The sequence below is a fragment of the Podarcis erhardii genome, assembly GCF_964252035.2.
Source record: "Podarcis erhardii genome assembly, chromosome: 3".
In the NCBI taxonomy this organism is placed as follows: Eukaryota; Metazoa; Chordata; class Lepidosauria; order Squamata; family Lacertidae; genus Podarcis; species Podarcis erhardii.
Window position 1 is genome coordinate 22046798 of NC_138507.1, and position 15238 is coordinate 22062035.

Genomic DNA, 15238 nt, shown 5'->3' on the forward strand with positions numbered 1-15238 from the left:
TTGGGTAAATGTATGCAGGTGCACTGAAGACAAACATTTGTGCTCTTGGTATATTCAGCCCAAATCCTTCTATCATTGAGCATGAAGTCACTGCAGCTGCTAGCTAGAAAATACAGGAAAAGGTCAAATACACAGGACTTCCCTGCTGATGACAGACCCTCCAAGTGTCCCTGTTTTCCAGGGACACTCCCAGATTTATTTCAGCTGGGGCAACCCAGTCAGGTGGGTCGAGTGTAAATAAATTGTTGTTGTTGTTGAACAGAACTTCCCTATTTTCATCAGAGAAATATTGGAGGATATGTGAGCAGTCTGGAGGCCTGTGTCAGCTGCTTTTCTGAAGAGTAGATGAGGAAAAAAGGCAGGACCAGCTCCAGATTAAGACTAAGAAACTGAGCTCTGCCTTTTCTTTGCTCGTTTCTGCTCCACCTTCTCTGAAGATTTGCATCTACGAGAAGATAAAGCTGCTGCTGCTGCTGCTGCTGCTGAACAAGTCCAAGCAGTATTGCCTGGCTGGTAAATCAGGGGGGTTTCCCTTGCCCACCCTTTTGCTGAGGGGGAGGAGGAAGTCCCCCCAAGGTCAGTGCTGAGTTACAGCCTTTTCACATTCCTGAAGCGTAGCTATGCTACTCTGTTACACAGCACAGCACAAAAGACCCTTGTGGGAAGTTTTAAAAATACCAAATATATGTATCCACACAGAGAAACAAATCCATCCATGCTACAGTCACACGGACACTGGGGGAAAAAACTCTAGTCTATTAGTCCTCAATGCACAAGACACTTTTTGTCCTATTATTTACTTTATTTATCTGCAAAATTCTGTAAGAATCTCAAATGGATTCTTTTCTGCTCACAGAATCTGACTCCCCATGCATGCAAGGCAAAATACAGCATCTGTGGGCTATGATACTGTTATAGAGCCTATTCGGGAATATTAGAATTTAATAAACAGTAGTAGAAAGATGGCGACGAAGTAAGACGCGCTTGCCGGAGCTCCCCTTTCCAGCTGTAAGTTACTCCGCTCCTATTTTTCTCTGGAAGTTGGCACGATAATGTTTTGATGATAACGCCAGGAACTCACCCTGTGGAAGCTTGCAAAGTCAGCGCCATAAATCTCCTTAATGAGCTTCACTAACAACCTGATTAGCTGCAACTTGGGCAGCCACCAGCCGCGCTTCCCTGGCCTTCCACCAGCTCTTGCTTGGCCTTTGAAGGACTCTTAGATAACCGAGCCGCTCAAGGGGTATAGTATGACGAACCTAAAACGTGGTCGTACCTCTTCTGTGGAAGACCTTTCATTTAATGCCTCAGAACCTATGTCTAAGGTTTCGAAGCCTACTGGGCTGGATTCACCACCTAAGACCTTAGAGCCTTCTATCTCATCATTGGAGGAGTTTTTCTGCAATCTTGTGCCTCCTTTACCTGTTACCTCTAAGCAGTTAGATTGCCTACATGATCCTGCAACGACTCCAAACAACCTTTTAAACACCTCCAAGCAGGTAGACTGTCCATATGATCCCGCAACGACTTCAAATACTCCTTTGCCAGGAGACAAATCGCTGTTGGATATAACCTCCAGCCCAGATGGCCCCTCTCCCCACCCTGTCCCTCACTGTAAATCTTTATGTGATATAGTACAATCAGTGGAGCTGAGGACTTTGCAGAAATATTGCCTGCACTTGGCTGGTGAAATAAAGGTGTTATCAGCTTCCATCAATATGTTAGAGGGAAAACTAAATGCCTTCACCAAAACCCCTGCTTCGATTTTGAATCCACCATTAAATCATCAGGGACCTGATAATCATGAGGCACGGAGCCTAAGTAGGGGGCAGCAGCTAGTAAACCTCCAACTCACCCCTAACAATATATGCTTGAACATCGCTCACTCCTGCTTCCCCTACTATGCCTGGAGAAATTGTAAAGCTGCTGTGATCTCATTGCGAATGTTGACCAGGTCCTACTTGGCCCAGGGTGATCTCCTATCATTAGAATGCCTGCCAGAGACACCAAAATTTAAGCGCTTGTTGCTCAAGTTCGACTCTCCCAGGCTTCCTGAACTTTTGAGCAAACTTCAAAATTGCCTCAACTGGTATGGAATCTTCCAACAAAGATGCTTCTTTAACAACTGTAGGGGCATTATTGGGAAAATCCCAAACTCAGCAAATTTGGTTAGCCGGCCTACAAGGAGGATTGAGAATTATGACCGGAATTTGCAGCAACGGACCCTTCCTATGAATCCCTCCCTACGATTTACTAGTCGACCATCCCACTGGTAAGAAGGGACTGCCTTAAGGGGTAGAGCCTTGACGGGTCCAGCCTTGGCCATTATAGATGCTCCTAAAGATTGGCAGACACAAGCTCATGTGGACCCCCCTGCAGCGATAACGATCTCCAATCCTCAAAATGGCTGCATTCCTTGTGCTGATACCATGACGATGCAAGAGACACTGGGAGATCCTTTTTGATAAATACCCAGAAGCCACTTTTCTGTTGGCGGGAGATTTTAATGGACGCCTGTCACATACTGACCAAATCTTATTCTCTAAATTTAACAAGTACCCTTCTTCACCTCTTATGACTACAGATCTTTTGCCAAGGAAATTCAAAGATAACATAGCCACTTATGCAGGTTTCAAATGCAGGCAAACCTCGCTGGGCCTCAATTTCCTTCTGCTAAATGGGGCAGTCAGCTCGGACTACCCTGCCGAATTCACCTATTGGTCAGGTTCACGTGCATCCACTATTGATTTTGTATGGATATCTCCCGACCTTACCCCCAAAATATCCAGCTTTAAGGTGGCTACAAGATTGGAGAGTGATCACTTCCCTCTAGAAATTTCCTTGACTCTGGCTGACGAACTTGATAGACACTCTTTTGTGCACCTATCAAATGATCATCTGGAGATAAGACCTACAGCCCTTAAATGGACCTCCAACTCAGCCCAGCAGTTGAACGAACTTCTCTGGTCTGATCAGCTCCAAATAAAAAGGGCTTCCCTTATGCAGGCGGATGAGCCTCTACCAATATATGACGATTTAGTAGAACTTCTAAAACCAACCCTAGCTCGGTCCCCCACAAAGCATAGTAAACAGTTGTTCCACAAAAAATGGTTCGATGAGGAGTGCAAAAACTTCAAGAATCATCTGTATAATGAATGGTTGGCATACAGAGCATCAAATGACCCCATGCCAAATAACCGCCTTATCACCCTCAGGAGAAGTTACAAAGCCCTATTAAAGGAAAAGAAGCTTGAGGCAGAAAGAAACAATTGGAACAACCTTTTGATAGCTGCAGAGAATAGAAATCCAGCCTCTTTTTGGCAGTTAATTTCCAGATACCTGGGTAGGCCGCTTGCAAGAATAGAACCCCACATCTCAGCGGACACTTGGGAAAGATCCTTCGCTGATCTGTATGCAGCCCATGATGCCTGCGGAGATACGGTGGAGCCGGAAGCACTGTCCGATTGGGACCCAGTTACATGCCCTGAAGTTGAAACTCTCATAGATCGATTTAAAGCAGGCAGGGCCCCCGGTGATGACCTTATATCCATTGATGCCATCAAAGCAAATAAAGATTGGTGGATCCCACTTTTAGCAGCATATAAACAAAACAGCAAAATTTCCCTCAAGCTGGAGCTCTGCGTTGATTGTATTAATACATAAGAAAGGCCCACGTACAGAGCCGAGCAGCTTTAGGCCAATCAGCTTGCTAAATGTCATTGGGAAGATTTACTCGGGGTACCTGCTAAACAAACTATCGAAATGGATGGAGGACGACAATATCTTTTTTTTTTTTTTAATAATTTTTATTAATTTTACAACATAAACAAAAAACAAACAAACATAACACGACTTCCCCAAACCTCCCCTTCACTGCATCCTTATTTTAAATTTTTTTAGCAATCCTTCATCCCTTTTTATATTTAATTCTCTTTAAAGCTTTTTTTAAATTTCAATTTTTACAGCTGTAATTCTTTATATCCAATCCCTTGACATCTTAACATTCCGAAATTTTACAACAATTTTTAAGATAGATTTTGAATTTTTTCCAGTCTTCTTCCACTGTCTCTCTCTTCTGGTCACGGATTCTGCCGGTCATCTCTGCCAGTCCCATGAATTCAGTCACCTTGGTCTGCCATTCTTCCAGAGTAGGTACTTCTTTAGTCTTCCAATACTTCGCCAAAAGAATTCTTGCTGCTGTTGTTGCGTACATAAAGAATGTTCTATCTTTCTTTAGAACCGTTTGGCCCACCATGCCCAAGAGAAAAGCCTCTGGTTTCTTTATAAATGTCCACTTAAGGATTTTCTTAATTTCATTATAGATCATTTCCCAGTAGGCCTTAATCTTCGGGCAGGTCCACCAAAGATGATAAAAAGTTCCTTCGCATTCATTACACTTCCAGCAATTGTTATTGGGCAAATGATATATCTTTGCAAGCTTGACTGGGGTCATGTACCACCTATAGATCATTTTCATTATATTCTCTTTCAAGGCACTACATGCCGTAAATTTAATGCCTGTGGTCCATAACTGCTCCCAGTCAGCAAACATAATATCATGACCAACATCTTGTGCCCACTTAATCATAGCTGATTTAACCGTTTCATCCTGTGTGTTCCATTTTAGCAGCAAATTATACATTCTAGACAAATTCTTAGTATTGGGTTCTAGCAATTCTGTTTCTAACTTTGACCTCTCCTTCTGAAATCCTAGTTTCCTGTCCTGCTTAAAGGTTTCATTAATCTGGTAATAATGTAACCAGTCTCGGACTTTAGGTTTCAATTTCTCAAAACTCTGTAGTTTCAGGTTTTCACCATCATATTCTATAATTTCACAATATTTTGGCCAATCTGAGTCCATGTTCAGTCTTTTTACCGCCTTGGTAAGGACTGCTGGACTCTGCTGCCCGGGAGGACTCTCCTGCATGTGAGTGTCTGAGGGCCCTGCTCCTTCCTGCCACTCACCATCTGGCCTGGGGCGGGGCCTGAAGCCTCATAAAGGACTGCTGGACTCTGCTGCCCAGGAGGACTCTCCTGCATGTGAGTGTCTGAGGGCCCTGCTCCTTCCTGCCACTCACCATCTGGCCTGGGGCGGGGCCTGAGGCCTCACAAGGACTGCTGGACTCTGCTGCCCAGGAGGACTCTCCTGTATGTGAGTGTCTGAGGGCCCTGCTCCTTCCTGCCACTCACCATCTGGCCTGGGGCGGGGCCTGAAGCCTCATAAAGGACTGCTGGACTCTGCTGCCCAGGAGGACTCTCCTGCATGTGAGTGTCTGAGGGCCCTGCTCCTTCCTGCCACTCACCATCTGGCCTGGGGCGGGGCCTGAAGCCTCATAAAGGACTGCTGGACTCTGCTGCCCAGGAGGACTCTCCTGCATGTGAGTGTCTGAGGGCCCTGCTCCTTCCTGCCACTCACCATCTGGCCTGGGGCGGGGCCTGAAGCCTCATAAAGGACTGCTGGACTCTGCTGCCCAGGAGGACTCTCCTGCATGTGAGTGTCTGAGGGCCCTGCTCCTTCCTGCCACTCACCATCTGGCCTGGGGCGGGGCCTGAAGCCTCATAAAGGACTGCTGGACTCTGCTGCCCAGGAGGACTCTCCTGCATGTGAGTGTCTGAGGGCCCTGCTCCTTCCTGCCACTCACCATCTGGCCTGGGGCGGGGCCTGAGGCCTCACAAGGACTGCTGGACTCTGCTGCCCAGGAGGACTCTCCTGCATGTGAGTGTCTGAGGGCCCTGCTCCTTCCTGCCACTCACCATCTGGCCTGGGGCGGGGCCTGAAGCCTCATAAAGGACTGCTGGACTCTGCTGCCCAGGAGGACTCTCCTGCATGTGAGTGTCTGAGGGCCCTGCTCCTTCCTGCCACTCACCATCTGGCCTGGGGCGGGGCCTGAAGCCTCATAAAGGACTGCTGGACTCTGCTGCCCAGGAGGACTCTCCTGCATGTGAGTGTCTGAGGGCCCTGCTCCTTCCTGCCACTCACCATCTGGCCTGGGGCGGGGCCTGAAGCCTCATAAAGGACTGCTGGACTCTGCTGCCCAGGAGGACTCTCCTGCATGTGAGTGTCTGAGGGCCCTGCTCCTTCCTGCCACTCACCATCTGGCCTGGGGCGGGGCCTGAAGCCTCATAAAGGACTGCTGGACTCTGCTGCCCAGGAGGACTCTCCTGCATGTGAGTGTCTGAGGGCCCTGCTCCTTCCTGCCACTCACCATCTGGCCTGGGGCGGGGCCTGAAGCCTCATAAAGGACTGCTGGACTCTGCTGCCCAGGAGGACTCTCCTGCATGTGAGTGTCTGAGGGCCCTGCTCCTTCCTGCCACTCACCATCTGGCCTGGGGCGGGGCCTGAGGCCTCACAAGGACTGCTGGACTCTGCTGCCCAGGAGGACTCTCCTGTATGTGAGTGTCTGAGGGCCCTGCTCCTTCCTGCCACTCACCATCTGGCCTGGGGCGGGGCCTGACGGGCCTCACTAGAACAGTTGCTGTTACTGCCGGAGGGGTGCAGAGTGCTTTTAAAATGTTTTAAAATTTTTATTTTGAATTTTTTGTATGTGGGGGGGGGGTGCGGTGGATGTTTATTGGGCCTGGGAATTTGTTTGATTTATGTTTTTGTAATTTTGTAATTTTGATTGTTTTTTGTTTATATTGTCTTATTTGTGTTTTTTTTTTTTTTTTTTTTGTTTGTTTCTTAAAGGGGTTATTTTGTTCTTAAGGGGAGGGGTCAGGGCTGCCAGGGAATGGGCCCCAGCCCACAAAATGGCTGGGATATGCTTCACAGGGGGGAATGCACTAGGACAACCGATCTCAGTGATCACGGGTAGGAGGAGGAGTTACGCTAAGACCAGACCATGTCATTACAGAGGAGGCAGGTTTAGTCGTTGTCTGAGGACTATCCCTGCCTCTGGGTCTGGTCCTGACCGGATGAATACTAGAATCAGCAAGGGATACCCACATGACCTGAAAGTGTTGCTGTGCAATGCCAGGTCAATGATTCATAAGACCACTGCCATCCATGACTTGATCGTGGATGGAGGACTTGACCTGGCATGTGTAACAGAGACTTGGTTGGATGAAGCAGATGGGCCTGTCCTTGCCGCTGCTTGTCCACCAGGTTTCTCTTACGCACAGCAACCCAGGTCATGTGGGCGGGGAGGGGGGGTTGCAGTGATTTTTAGGAAGTCATTAGTTTGCACCAGGCGTCCTATTGGGAAGACCCAGTTTTCTGAGTGCATGTTCTGGAAGTTGGGCAATAGGGGCAGTACAGGATTCCTTTTGGTGTACCGACCTCCCCGCTGCACCAAGGATTCCCTGCCCGAGCTGCTTCAGGTCGTGGCGGATGTTCTCCTGGAGACACCTAGCTTGGTCGTCCTAGGGGATTTTAACATCCATGCCGACACGACCTTACAAGGGGCCGCTCGGGACTTCGTGGAAAGCATGGCCTCCATGGGGCTGTCCCTGAATAAGTCTGGCCCAACCCATAGCCGCGGACATGCCTTGGACCTGGTGTTTACCTCTACGGATGTTGGTGATCTGACACTAAGTAAAAGCGAAACGAAAGAAGTGCCATGGTCAGATCACTTCCTGGTGCAACTGGACTTCTCCGCGACCCATCCCCTCTGCAGGGAGGTGGGACCGATTCGGATGGTCCGCCCCCGCCACTTAATGGATCCAAATGGTTTCCAGAGAGTGGTTGGGGATGCTTTATCCCATGTTGATGGCCTTTCAGCCGATTCCCTGGTGGCCCGCTGGAATGTGGAGTTAACCAGGGCTATTGACTGTTTGGCTCCGAAGCGCCCTCTCCGATTGCATGAAGCCCGGAGAGCCCCGTGGTTTTCCACGGATCTGAGGGCAATGAAACAATCGTTGAGACGGCTAGAGCGCCGGTGGCGGATAACTCATTCTGAATCTGACCGGACACGGGTTAGAGCTCAACGTCGAGCCTACCAAGTGGCGATAGCGACGGCGAAGAAGACTTTCTTCACCGCCTCTATTGCATCTGCAGAAAACAGCAGCAGGAGACTCTTTCAGGTGGTTCGCAATTTAGCGGAACCACCTGTAACATCGGGGCCCAGTACGGGCCACATGTTCTCCTGCAATGATTTTGCAAATTTTTTTGCAGATAAAATCGCTCAGATTCGGGAAGAAGTAGACTCCACCGTGGGAGCAGGGCCGGGGCGGGAGAGTGCTAGAGTCCTGTCTGGTCAAGTTGTGTGGGATCAATTTCAATCTGTTACCTCCGAGGATGTGGACAGGCTGCTTGGACGAGTGAAGCCAACCACCTGCCTCCTGGATCCTTGCCCATCCTGGCTTATAAAAGCTAGCCGGGAAGGACTGGGCGATGGGCTTCGTGGGGTGGTGAATGCTTCCCTCCGTGAGGGAGCCTTCCCAGACCCGCTGAAAGAGGCGGTTATTAAACCGCTTCTTAAAAAACCATCTTTAGATGCGGCCACGATGGCCAATTATCGCCCAGTCTCAAACCTCCCATTCTTGGGCAAGGTGATTGAGCGAGTGGTTGCTGAACAACTCCAGGCACGCCTGGAAGAAGCGGACCATTTGGATCCCTTCCAGTCGGGATTCAGGCCTCATCATGGGACTGAAACTGCCTTGGTCGCACTGGTTGATGATCTCCGGCGGGCTAGGGACAAAGGTGAGAGCTGTTTCCTAGTTCTGCTGGATCTCTCAGCGGCGTTTGATACCATCGACCATGACATCCTTCTGGACCGTCTTGAGGGGCTGGGAGCTGGGGGCACTGTCATACAGTGGTTCCGCTCCTTCCTCCTGGGCCGTGTTCAGAAAGTGGTGGTGGGGGATGAGTGTTCAGACCCCTGGCCGCTCACTTGTGGGGTGCCTCAGGGTTCTGTCCTCTCCCCCATGCTTTTCAACATCTACATGCAGCCGCTGGGAGGGATCATCAGGAGGTTTGGGCTGGGTGTTCATCAGTATGCAGATGATACCCAGCTCTACCTCTCTTTTAAATCAGAACCAGTGAAGGCGGTAAAGGTCCTGTGTGAGTGTCTGGAAGCGGTTGGAGGATGGATGGCGGTTAACAGATTGAGGTTGAATCCTGACAAGACAGAAGTACTGTTTTTGGGGGACAGGAGGCGGGCAGGTGTGGAGGATTCCCTGGTCCTGAATGGGGTAACTGTGCCCCTGAAGGACCAGGTGCGCAGCCTGGGAGTCATTTTGGACTCACAGCTGTCCATGGAGGCACAGGTCAAATCTGTATCCAGGGCAGCTGTTTACCAGCTCCATCTGGTACGTAGGCTGAGACCCTATCTGCCTGCGGACTGTCTCGCCAGAGTGGTACATGCTCTGGTTATCTCCCGCTTGGACTACTGCAATGCGCTCTACGTGGGGCTACCTTTGAAGGTGACCCGGAAACTACAACTAATACAGAATGCGGCAGCTAGACTGGTGACTGGGAGCGGCCGCCGAGACCATATAACACCGGTCTTGAAAGACCTACATTGGCTCCCAGTACGTTTCCGAGCACAATTCAAAGTGTTGGTGCTGACCTTTAAAGCCCTAAATGGCCTCGGTCCAGTATATCTGAAGGAGCGTCTCCTCCCCCATCGTTCTGCCCGGACACTGAGGTCCAGCTCCGAGGGCCTTCTGGCGGTTCCCTCACTGCGAGAGGCCAAGTTGCAGGGAACCAGGCAGAGGGCCTTCTCGGTGGTGGCGCCCGCCCTGTGGAATGCCCTCCCATCGGATGTCAAGGCGATGGACAACTACCTGACATTCAGAAGACATCTGAAGGCAGCCCTGTTCAGGGAAGTTTTTAATATGTGACATTTTAGTGTATTTTTTATCTCTGTTGGAAGCCGCCCAGAGTGGCTGGGGAAACCCAGCCAGATGGGCGGGGTACAAATAATAAATTATTATTATTATTATTATTATTATTGGTGACAACCACCTGGGGGTTTTACTCTCTAACAAATCTTTATATCTATTCCATACATTATACAGTGCTTTCCTGACAATATGGTTTTTAAAGTTTCTTTGTACCTTTACCTTGTCATACCATAGATATGCATGCCAACCAAAGTTGTTATCATAACCTTCCAGATCCAGAATATCTGTATTCTCAAGAAGTAGCCATGGTTTCAGCCAGCAGAAAGCTGCTGCTTCATAGTAAAGTTTTAAGTCCGGCAGGGCAAAGCCCCCTCTATCCTTTGCATCGGTCAGAATCTTAAATTTTATTCTGGGTTTTTTGCCCTGCCAGACAAATTTAGATATATCTTTCTGCCACTTCTTGAAACAATCCATCTTGTCTAAAATTTGCAATGTCTGGAACAGAAATAACAATCTCGGCAGTACATTCATCTTGATAACAGCAATTCGGCCTAACAAGGAAAGTCTCAGCCTAGACCATATATCGAAATCTTTCTTCACTTCCAACCAACATTTCTCATAATTATCTTTAAATAAGTTCACATTCTTAGATGTTAAGTTCACCCCCAGATATTTTACTCTTTTTGCAATTTCCAAACCGGTTTCTCTTTGAAAGCTATCTTTTTCCCCCATCGTTAGATTTTTTTCCAAGACTTTTGTCTTATGTTTGTTTAATTTAAAACCTGCTACTTGACCAAATATTTCAATTAGTTCCAAAACTCTTTTTGTACTGGCTTCTGGCTGTTGTAGTGTCAAAACTAGATCATCTGCAAATGCTCTTAACTTATATTGTTTAGTTCCGACCTGTATTCCTTTAACCATCTGGTCCCTTCTAATCATGTTCAGGAAAACCTCCAGTACCGATATAAACAATAGGGGGGATATTGGGCATCCCTGTCGTGTCCCTTTCTCTATTGGAATCTCGTCCATAACCATACCATTTACAATTAGTTTAGCCTTTTGCTCAGAATATATTGCACCTATACCATTTTCAAAATTTTTGCCTACCCCCATCCCTTGGAGATTCCTCTTCATAAAACTCCAACAAATGTTGTCAAAGGCTTTCTCTGCGTCCACAAAAATCAAAACAGCCTTTCTATTTATGTCAGTTTCCAGAAGTTCTAAAATGTCTATAATGTTCCTCACATTGTCTGACAATTGTCTACCTGGTAGAAAGCCTGTTTGGTCCCCGTGAATCTCCTCCAACAAAACTTTTTTAAATCTTTTTGCTAAAATGTCTGCAAAAATTTTATAATCCACATTCAAAAGTGATATAGGGCGGTAGTTCTTAACTTGATGTTTCTCAGTTTCTGTCTTCGGTATAAGTGAGATGAATGCTTCCTTCCACGATTCGGGAGCCTTTTTCCCCTCCAAGATTTGGTTACAAACTTCTTTCAATTGTTGTACTAGCCATTCCTTCAGTGCTTTATAGTATTTCGCAGTTAGTCCATCTGGTCCTGGTGATTTCCCTAGTTGCATATCCTGGATGGCACTCTCTATTTCTTGGTCTGTAATTTTCTCATTCAAACTCCTTCTGTTTTTTTTCCGAAATTTTTGGTAGGCCGTATTTTTCAATAAATTCTTCTATCTGTTGTTCATTTTTTGGCCCTTGTTTGTACAATTTCTTAAAAAAACTTTGAAAACAGTTACTTATCTCATTTGGTTTATTAATAAACTTCCCATCTACTTCGAGTGATGTCACCGTATTTAGCTTTTGTCTCTTTTTCAATTGCCATGACAGTAGCTTCCCACATTTATCTGCTGACTCAAAGGTCTTTTGCTTCATTTGTTTTATTTTCCATTCTATTTCCTGATTCATCAGTTCCATATATTGTGTTTGATAAAACTTTATTTCTCTTAAAATCTCATATGAGTTAGGCTTAGATCTCAGTTTCTTCTCCCCTTCTTTTATTAGGTTCCAAATTTTCTCTTTCCTCTCATTCTGTTTTTTCCTCTTTATTGAATTCTGTTGTATTAGGAAGCCGCGCATCACGGCTTTGCTTGTGTCCCAAATTACTCTTTTTTCGACATCTGATCTCAGGTTTATCTCGAAGTAGTCTTTAAGTGTCTTTTGGGCCTTTTTACAAATTTCTTCATCTCCAAAAAGAGTGTCATTCATTCTCCATCTAAAGGTTCCAGATGTTGTCAGTTTCATTTCCATCTTCACAGCATTATGGTCGGAACAGGTTTTTGGGCAAATTTCTGTTTTTTTAACCCTTGATGCCAAATTACTAGAAATCCAAATTTGGTCGATTCTAGTCCATGTCATTTTTGCTTCAGAGAAAAAGGTCCCTTCCCTTTCCAGAGGGTTCCTAGTTCTCCAAATGTCAATCAGGTCCATAGTGTCAGTCAGTTCAAAAAAAGTCTTTGGTAGTCTTCCATCATTAGATATTACTTGTCTTTGGGCCTTGTCCATGTTTGTGGAGACAACTCCATTCATATCGCCCATCATTATAATTTTGAAGTCCAAAAAGTCCATTAAAGTCTCATGCAACTTCTTGAAGAATTCAGCCTTCCCCTCATTTGGTGCATAAACTCCAACAATCAAAATCTTTTCTCCATGAGTTTGAATTTCCACTGCCAGGTATCTTCCTTGGTCATCCTTAAAGATCATTTTTGGCTCGAGTTTTTCCTTAACATAAATCACTACTCCTCTTTTCTTGACTTTGATGAAATAAATTCTATTCCTAATCTCTTATTTGTTAAGAGTTTTCTGTGTGTCCTGGCAATGTGGGTTTCTTGTAAACAGATTACATCTAAATGTTCTTTCTTTAAAATATGAAACACTTGACCCCTTTTTCGGGGATGGTTTAGACCATTACAATTCCAGCTCAAGAGTTGCAGAGACATTTTTGTTACTGGGTACCTCTTCCACCGACTGCACCCAACTGTTGTTCCTCCTCGGTCGGTGCTTGGTTCAATCCAAATGATAAGTTTGAAATGTCCGGTATTTCCCTCTCACTAACAGTTCCTTTCTGAAGATCCTCTAGGTTTCTTTCCAGAAAAAGTTCTTTATCCTGATTTGTTTTTATTTTGATTTTCTTCCCTTTATAGTTGAAGGACAGCCCTTGTGGGAATTCCCATCTAAATGGGATATTGTTCTGTTTGAGTAAATCCACTAATTCTTTAAATTGAGTTCTAACCTCCAAAAAGTGTTTAGGAATATCCTTGAAGATCTGTATCTGAGAATTTTTAATGACCAAGGCCTTCTGGAAATGTAAGTTCAATATTTTATCTCTTTGTTCCTTTGATCTCAGGGTGATTAAACAATCTCTTGGTTTCTTGCCTTGCTTCCTGCCGATCCGAAAGGCTGTAGTTATTACAAATTCATCTTCCTCTCCATCTAGCTCGTCATTCCAGAAGTCTTGAAATTTATCTGTAAGGAATTCCCCAAGCTTGTCCTCTTCCTCTTCTGGTACCAATCTCAGTTTCAGGTTCTTACTTTTCCTTTCCAATTCCAATAGGGCTAAAGCTGCATCATGTTCATGTACTTTTTTTGCAATTGGCGCAAATTTTCCCTTGGTTTCTTCAGCAGTGGTCCTGGCACTCTCAGCTATTTTCCTTGTTTCTGTAGTCTCTTGAATTAAACGGTTGATAGAGTCTGTATTAGATGATATTGTCGTTGTGTTCAAGTCTAGTCTTGTTGTCAGCTCCGTCAGTTTCTTAGAGTTCTCTGTAGACTGTTTAGTAAGCTCTGCAGACTGCTTAGTAAGTACTTCTAGAGATTGATTTATTCTGAGCAGAGCCTGTGTCATTGAATCCATTGATGCTGCTGTTGTTTTCTCTTGTGCAGCTGCTGCTCCTGATATAGAACCTCTTTTAGCTTGTTTTTGAGCCTGCTTTGTTTTACTTCTTGTTGAAATTTCTTCCTGCGGGTTGCTCATAACTCAAGGTCATTCACACAGGAAAGTTGCAAGTGGAAAATCCCGCTGAATACACCGTAATGCAACTGAAGCCCTCTAGAGGGAGAAATTGTGTCCAAGTAGAGGTAACAGCTACAAAGAAACGGAAAGTTCCAAAGGCACAAGTCCAACCAAAAGTCCCTACTTTGTAGCACTTTATAGTATTAAAACTGTAATCCACCAAAGTCCCGTTAAAATGTTTCAAATAAATCTTATTTTGTAACCGCTATCTTTTGACAGCTCGTTTGACAGTTCCTTTTCTAGGCAATCGCTGCTCCGGCAGCCTGGCCAGAAGTGTCGGCAGCAGAAGCTTCCCCGTTCGTTACTCTTTCTTTCTTTTACAGGTTAAATTAATTCTATTCCCCCCCCCCTTCCCCTGCTCTATAGGGGGGGGGATCCTTTCGATGTCTGGTCTGGTAAAGTTCAAAATAATTTCCCTTTTAAGTACAGCTCAGTCTTTTTATTGCTTCGTTACTCATGCAGATCCGGGAGGTTGACTTCCTTAATTTTATCTCCCGTTTTCAGCCAAATCTTCTAGATTTTAAAAGTCCCGTTTCCTTAATTTCCGTTCTTACTCACGGGTATTGTTGTTGCCAATCGTTAATTTCAGAAAGGAATCGGCGCTCTCCGTCAATGGCGACGCGGCTTCACTCCGCAAGCTGGGTAGCGATCCTCAGCACCGCGCTCGCCCCGATGCCGCTCCGGAGCCTTTAAAAAGGCTCTTTTACGATACCGGGGGGCGCAAAGGTGCCCACCGAATCTCCTTGCTCACAGGCTTCAGCGCCTGTGATTTTAGGGGTCCCCCGCTTGCCGTAGCGGGTAAGACCCGAACTCACGGAGCAGTCCTGCCTCGGAGCTCGAGGCTAGGACCGCCATTGAACGCTGGCGCCGACCGGAAGTCCGAGGACGACAATATCATTGCTGATGAACAGGCGGGTTTTCGCCCTGGAAGATCTACCACAGACCAAATATTAACCTTGAATCACCTGGCGGAAAAGTATGCCGGCAAAGCCCCAAAGGTTCTTCACGTGGCTTTTATTGACCTTAAGCAGGCATTTGATCGAATCTCTAGAAAGCAGCTATGGACAAAACTGGCTGCTACAAAGATCGATCGTCGTCTCCTTCATCTGATTATCAGCCTCCATACAAACACCTTTCTGAGAATCAGGCTAGACAATAAAGGCCTAGTCTCCAACCCTGTTACCACCACTAGAGGGGTAAGACAGGGTTGTCTATTGGCCCCAGCATTGTTCAGCTTTTACATTAACTCACTGGTGACTCACATGGCCAATGATGCATTCCATCCCCCCAAATTAGCAGGCCGATCTCTGAATGTTCTTCTGTATGCGGATGACGCCGCACTTCTTGCCAGATCCCCTATTGGACTGAGGAGAATGTTGCAAGCTCTACATGAATACTGTGATCAGCATGAGCTCCAACCCAACTATGCT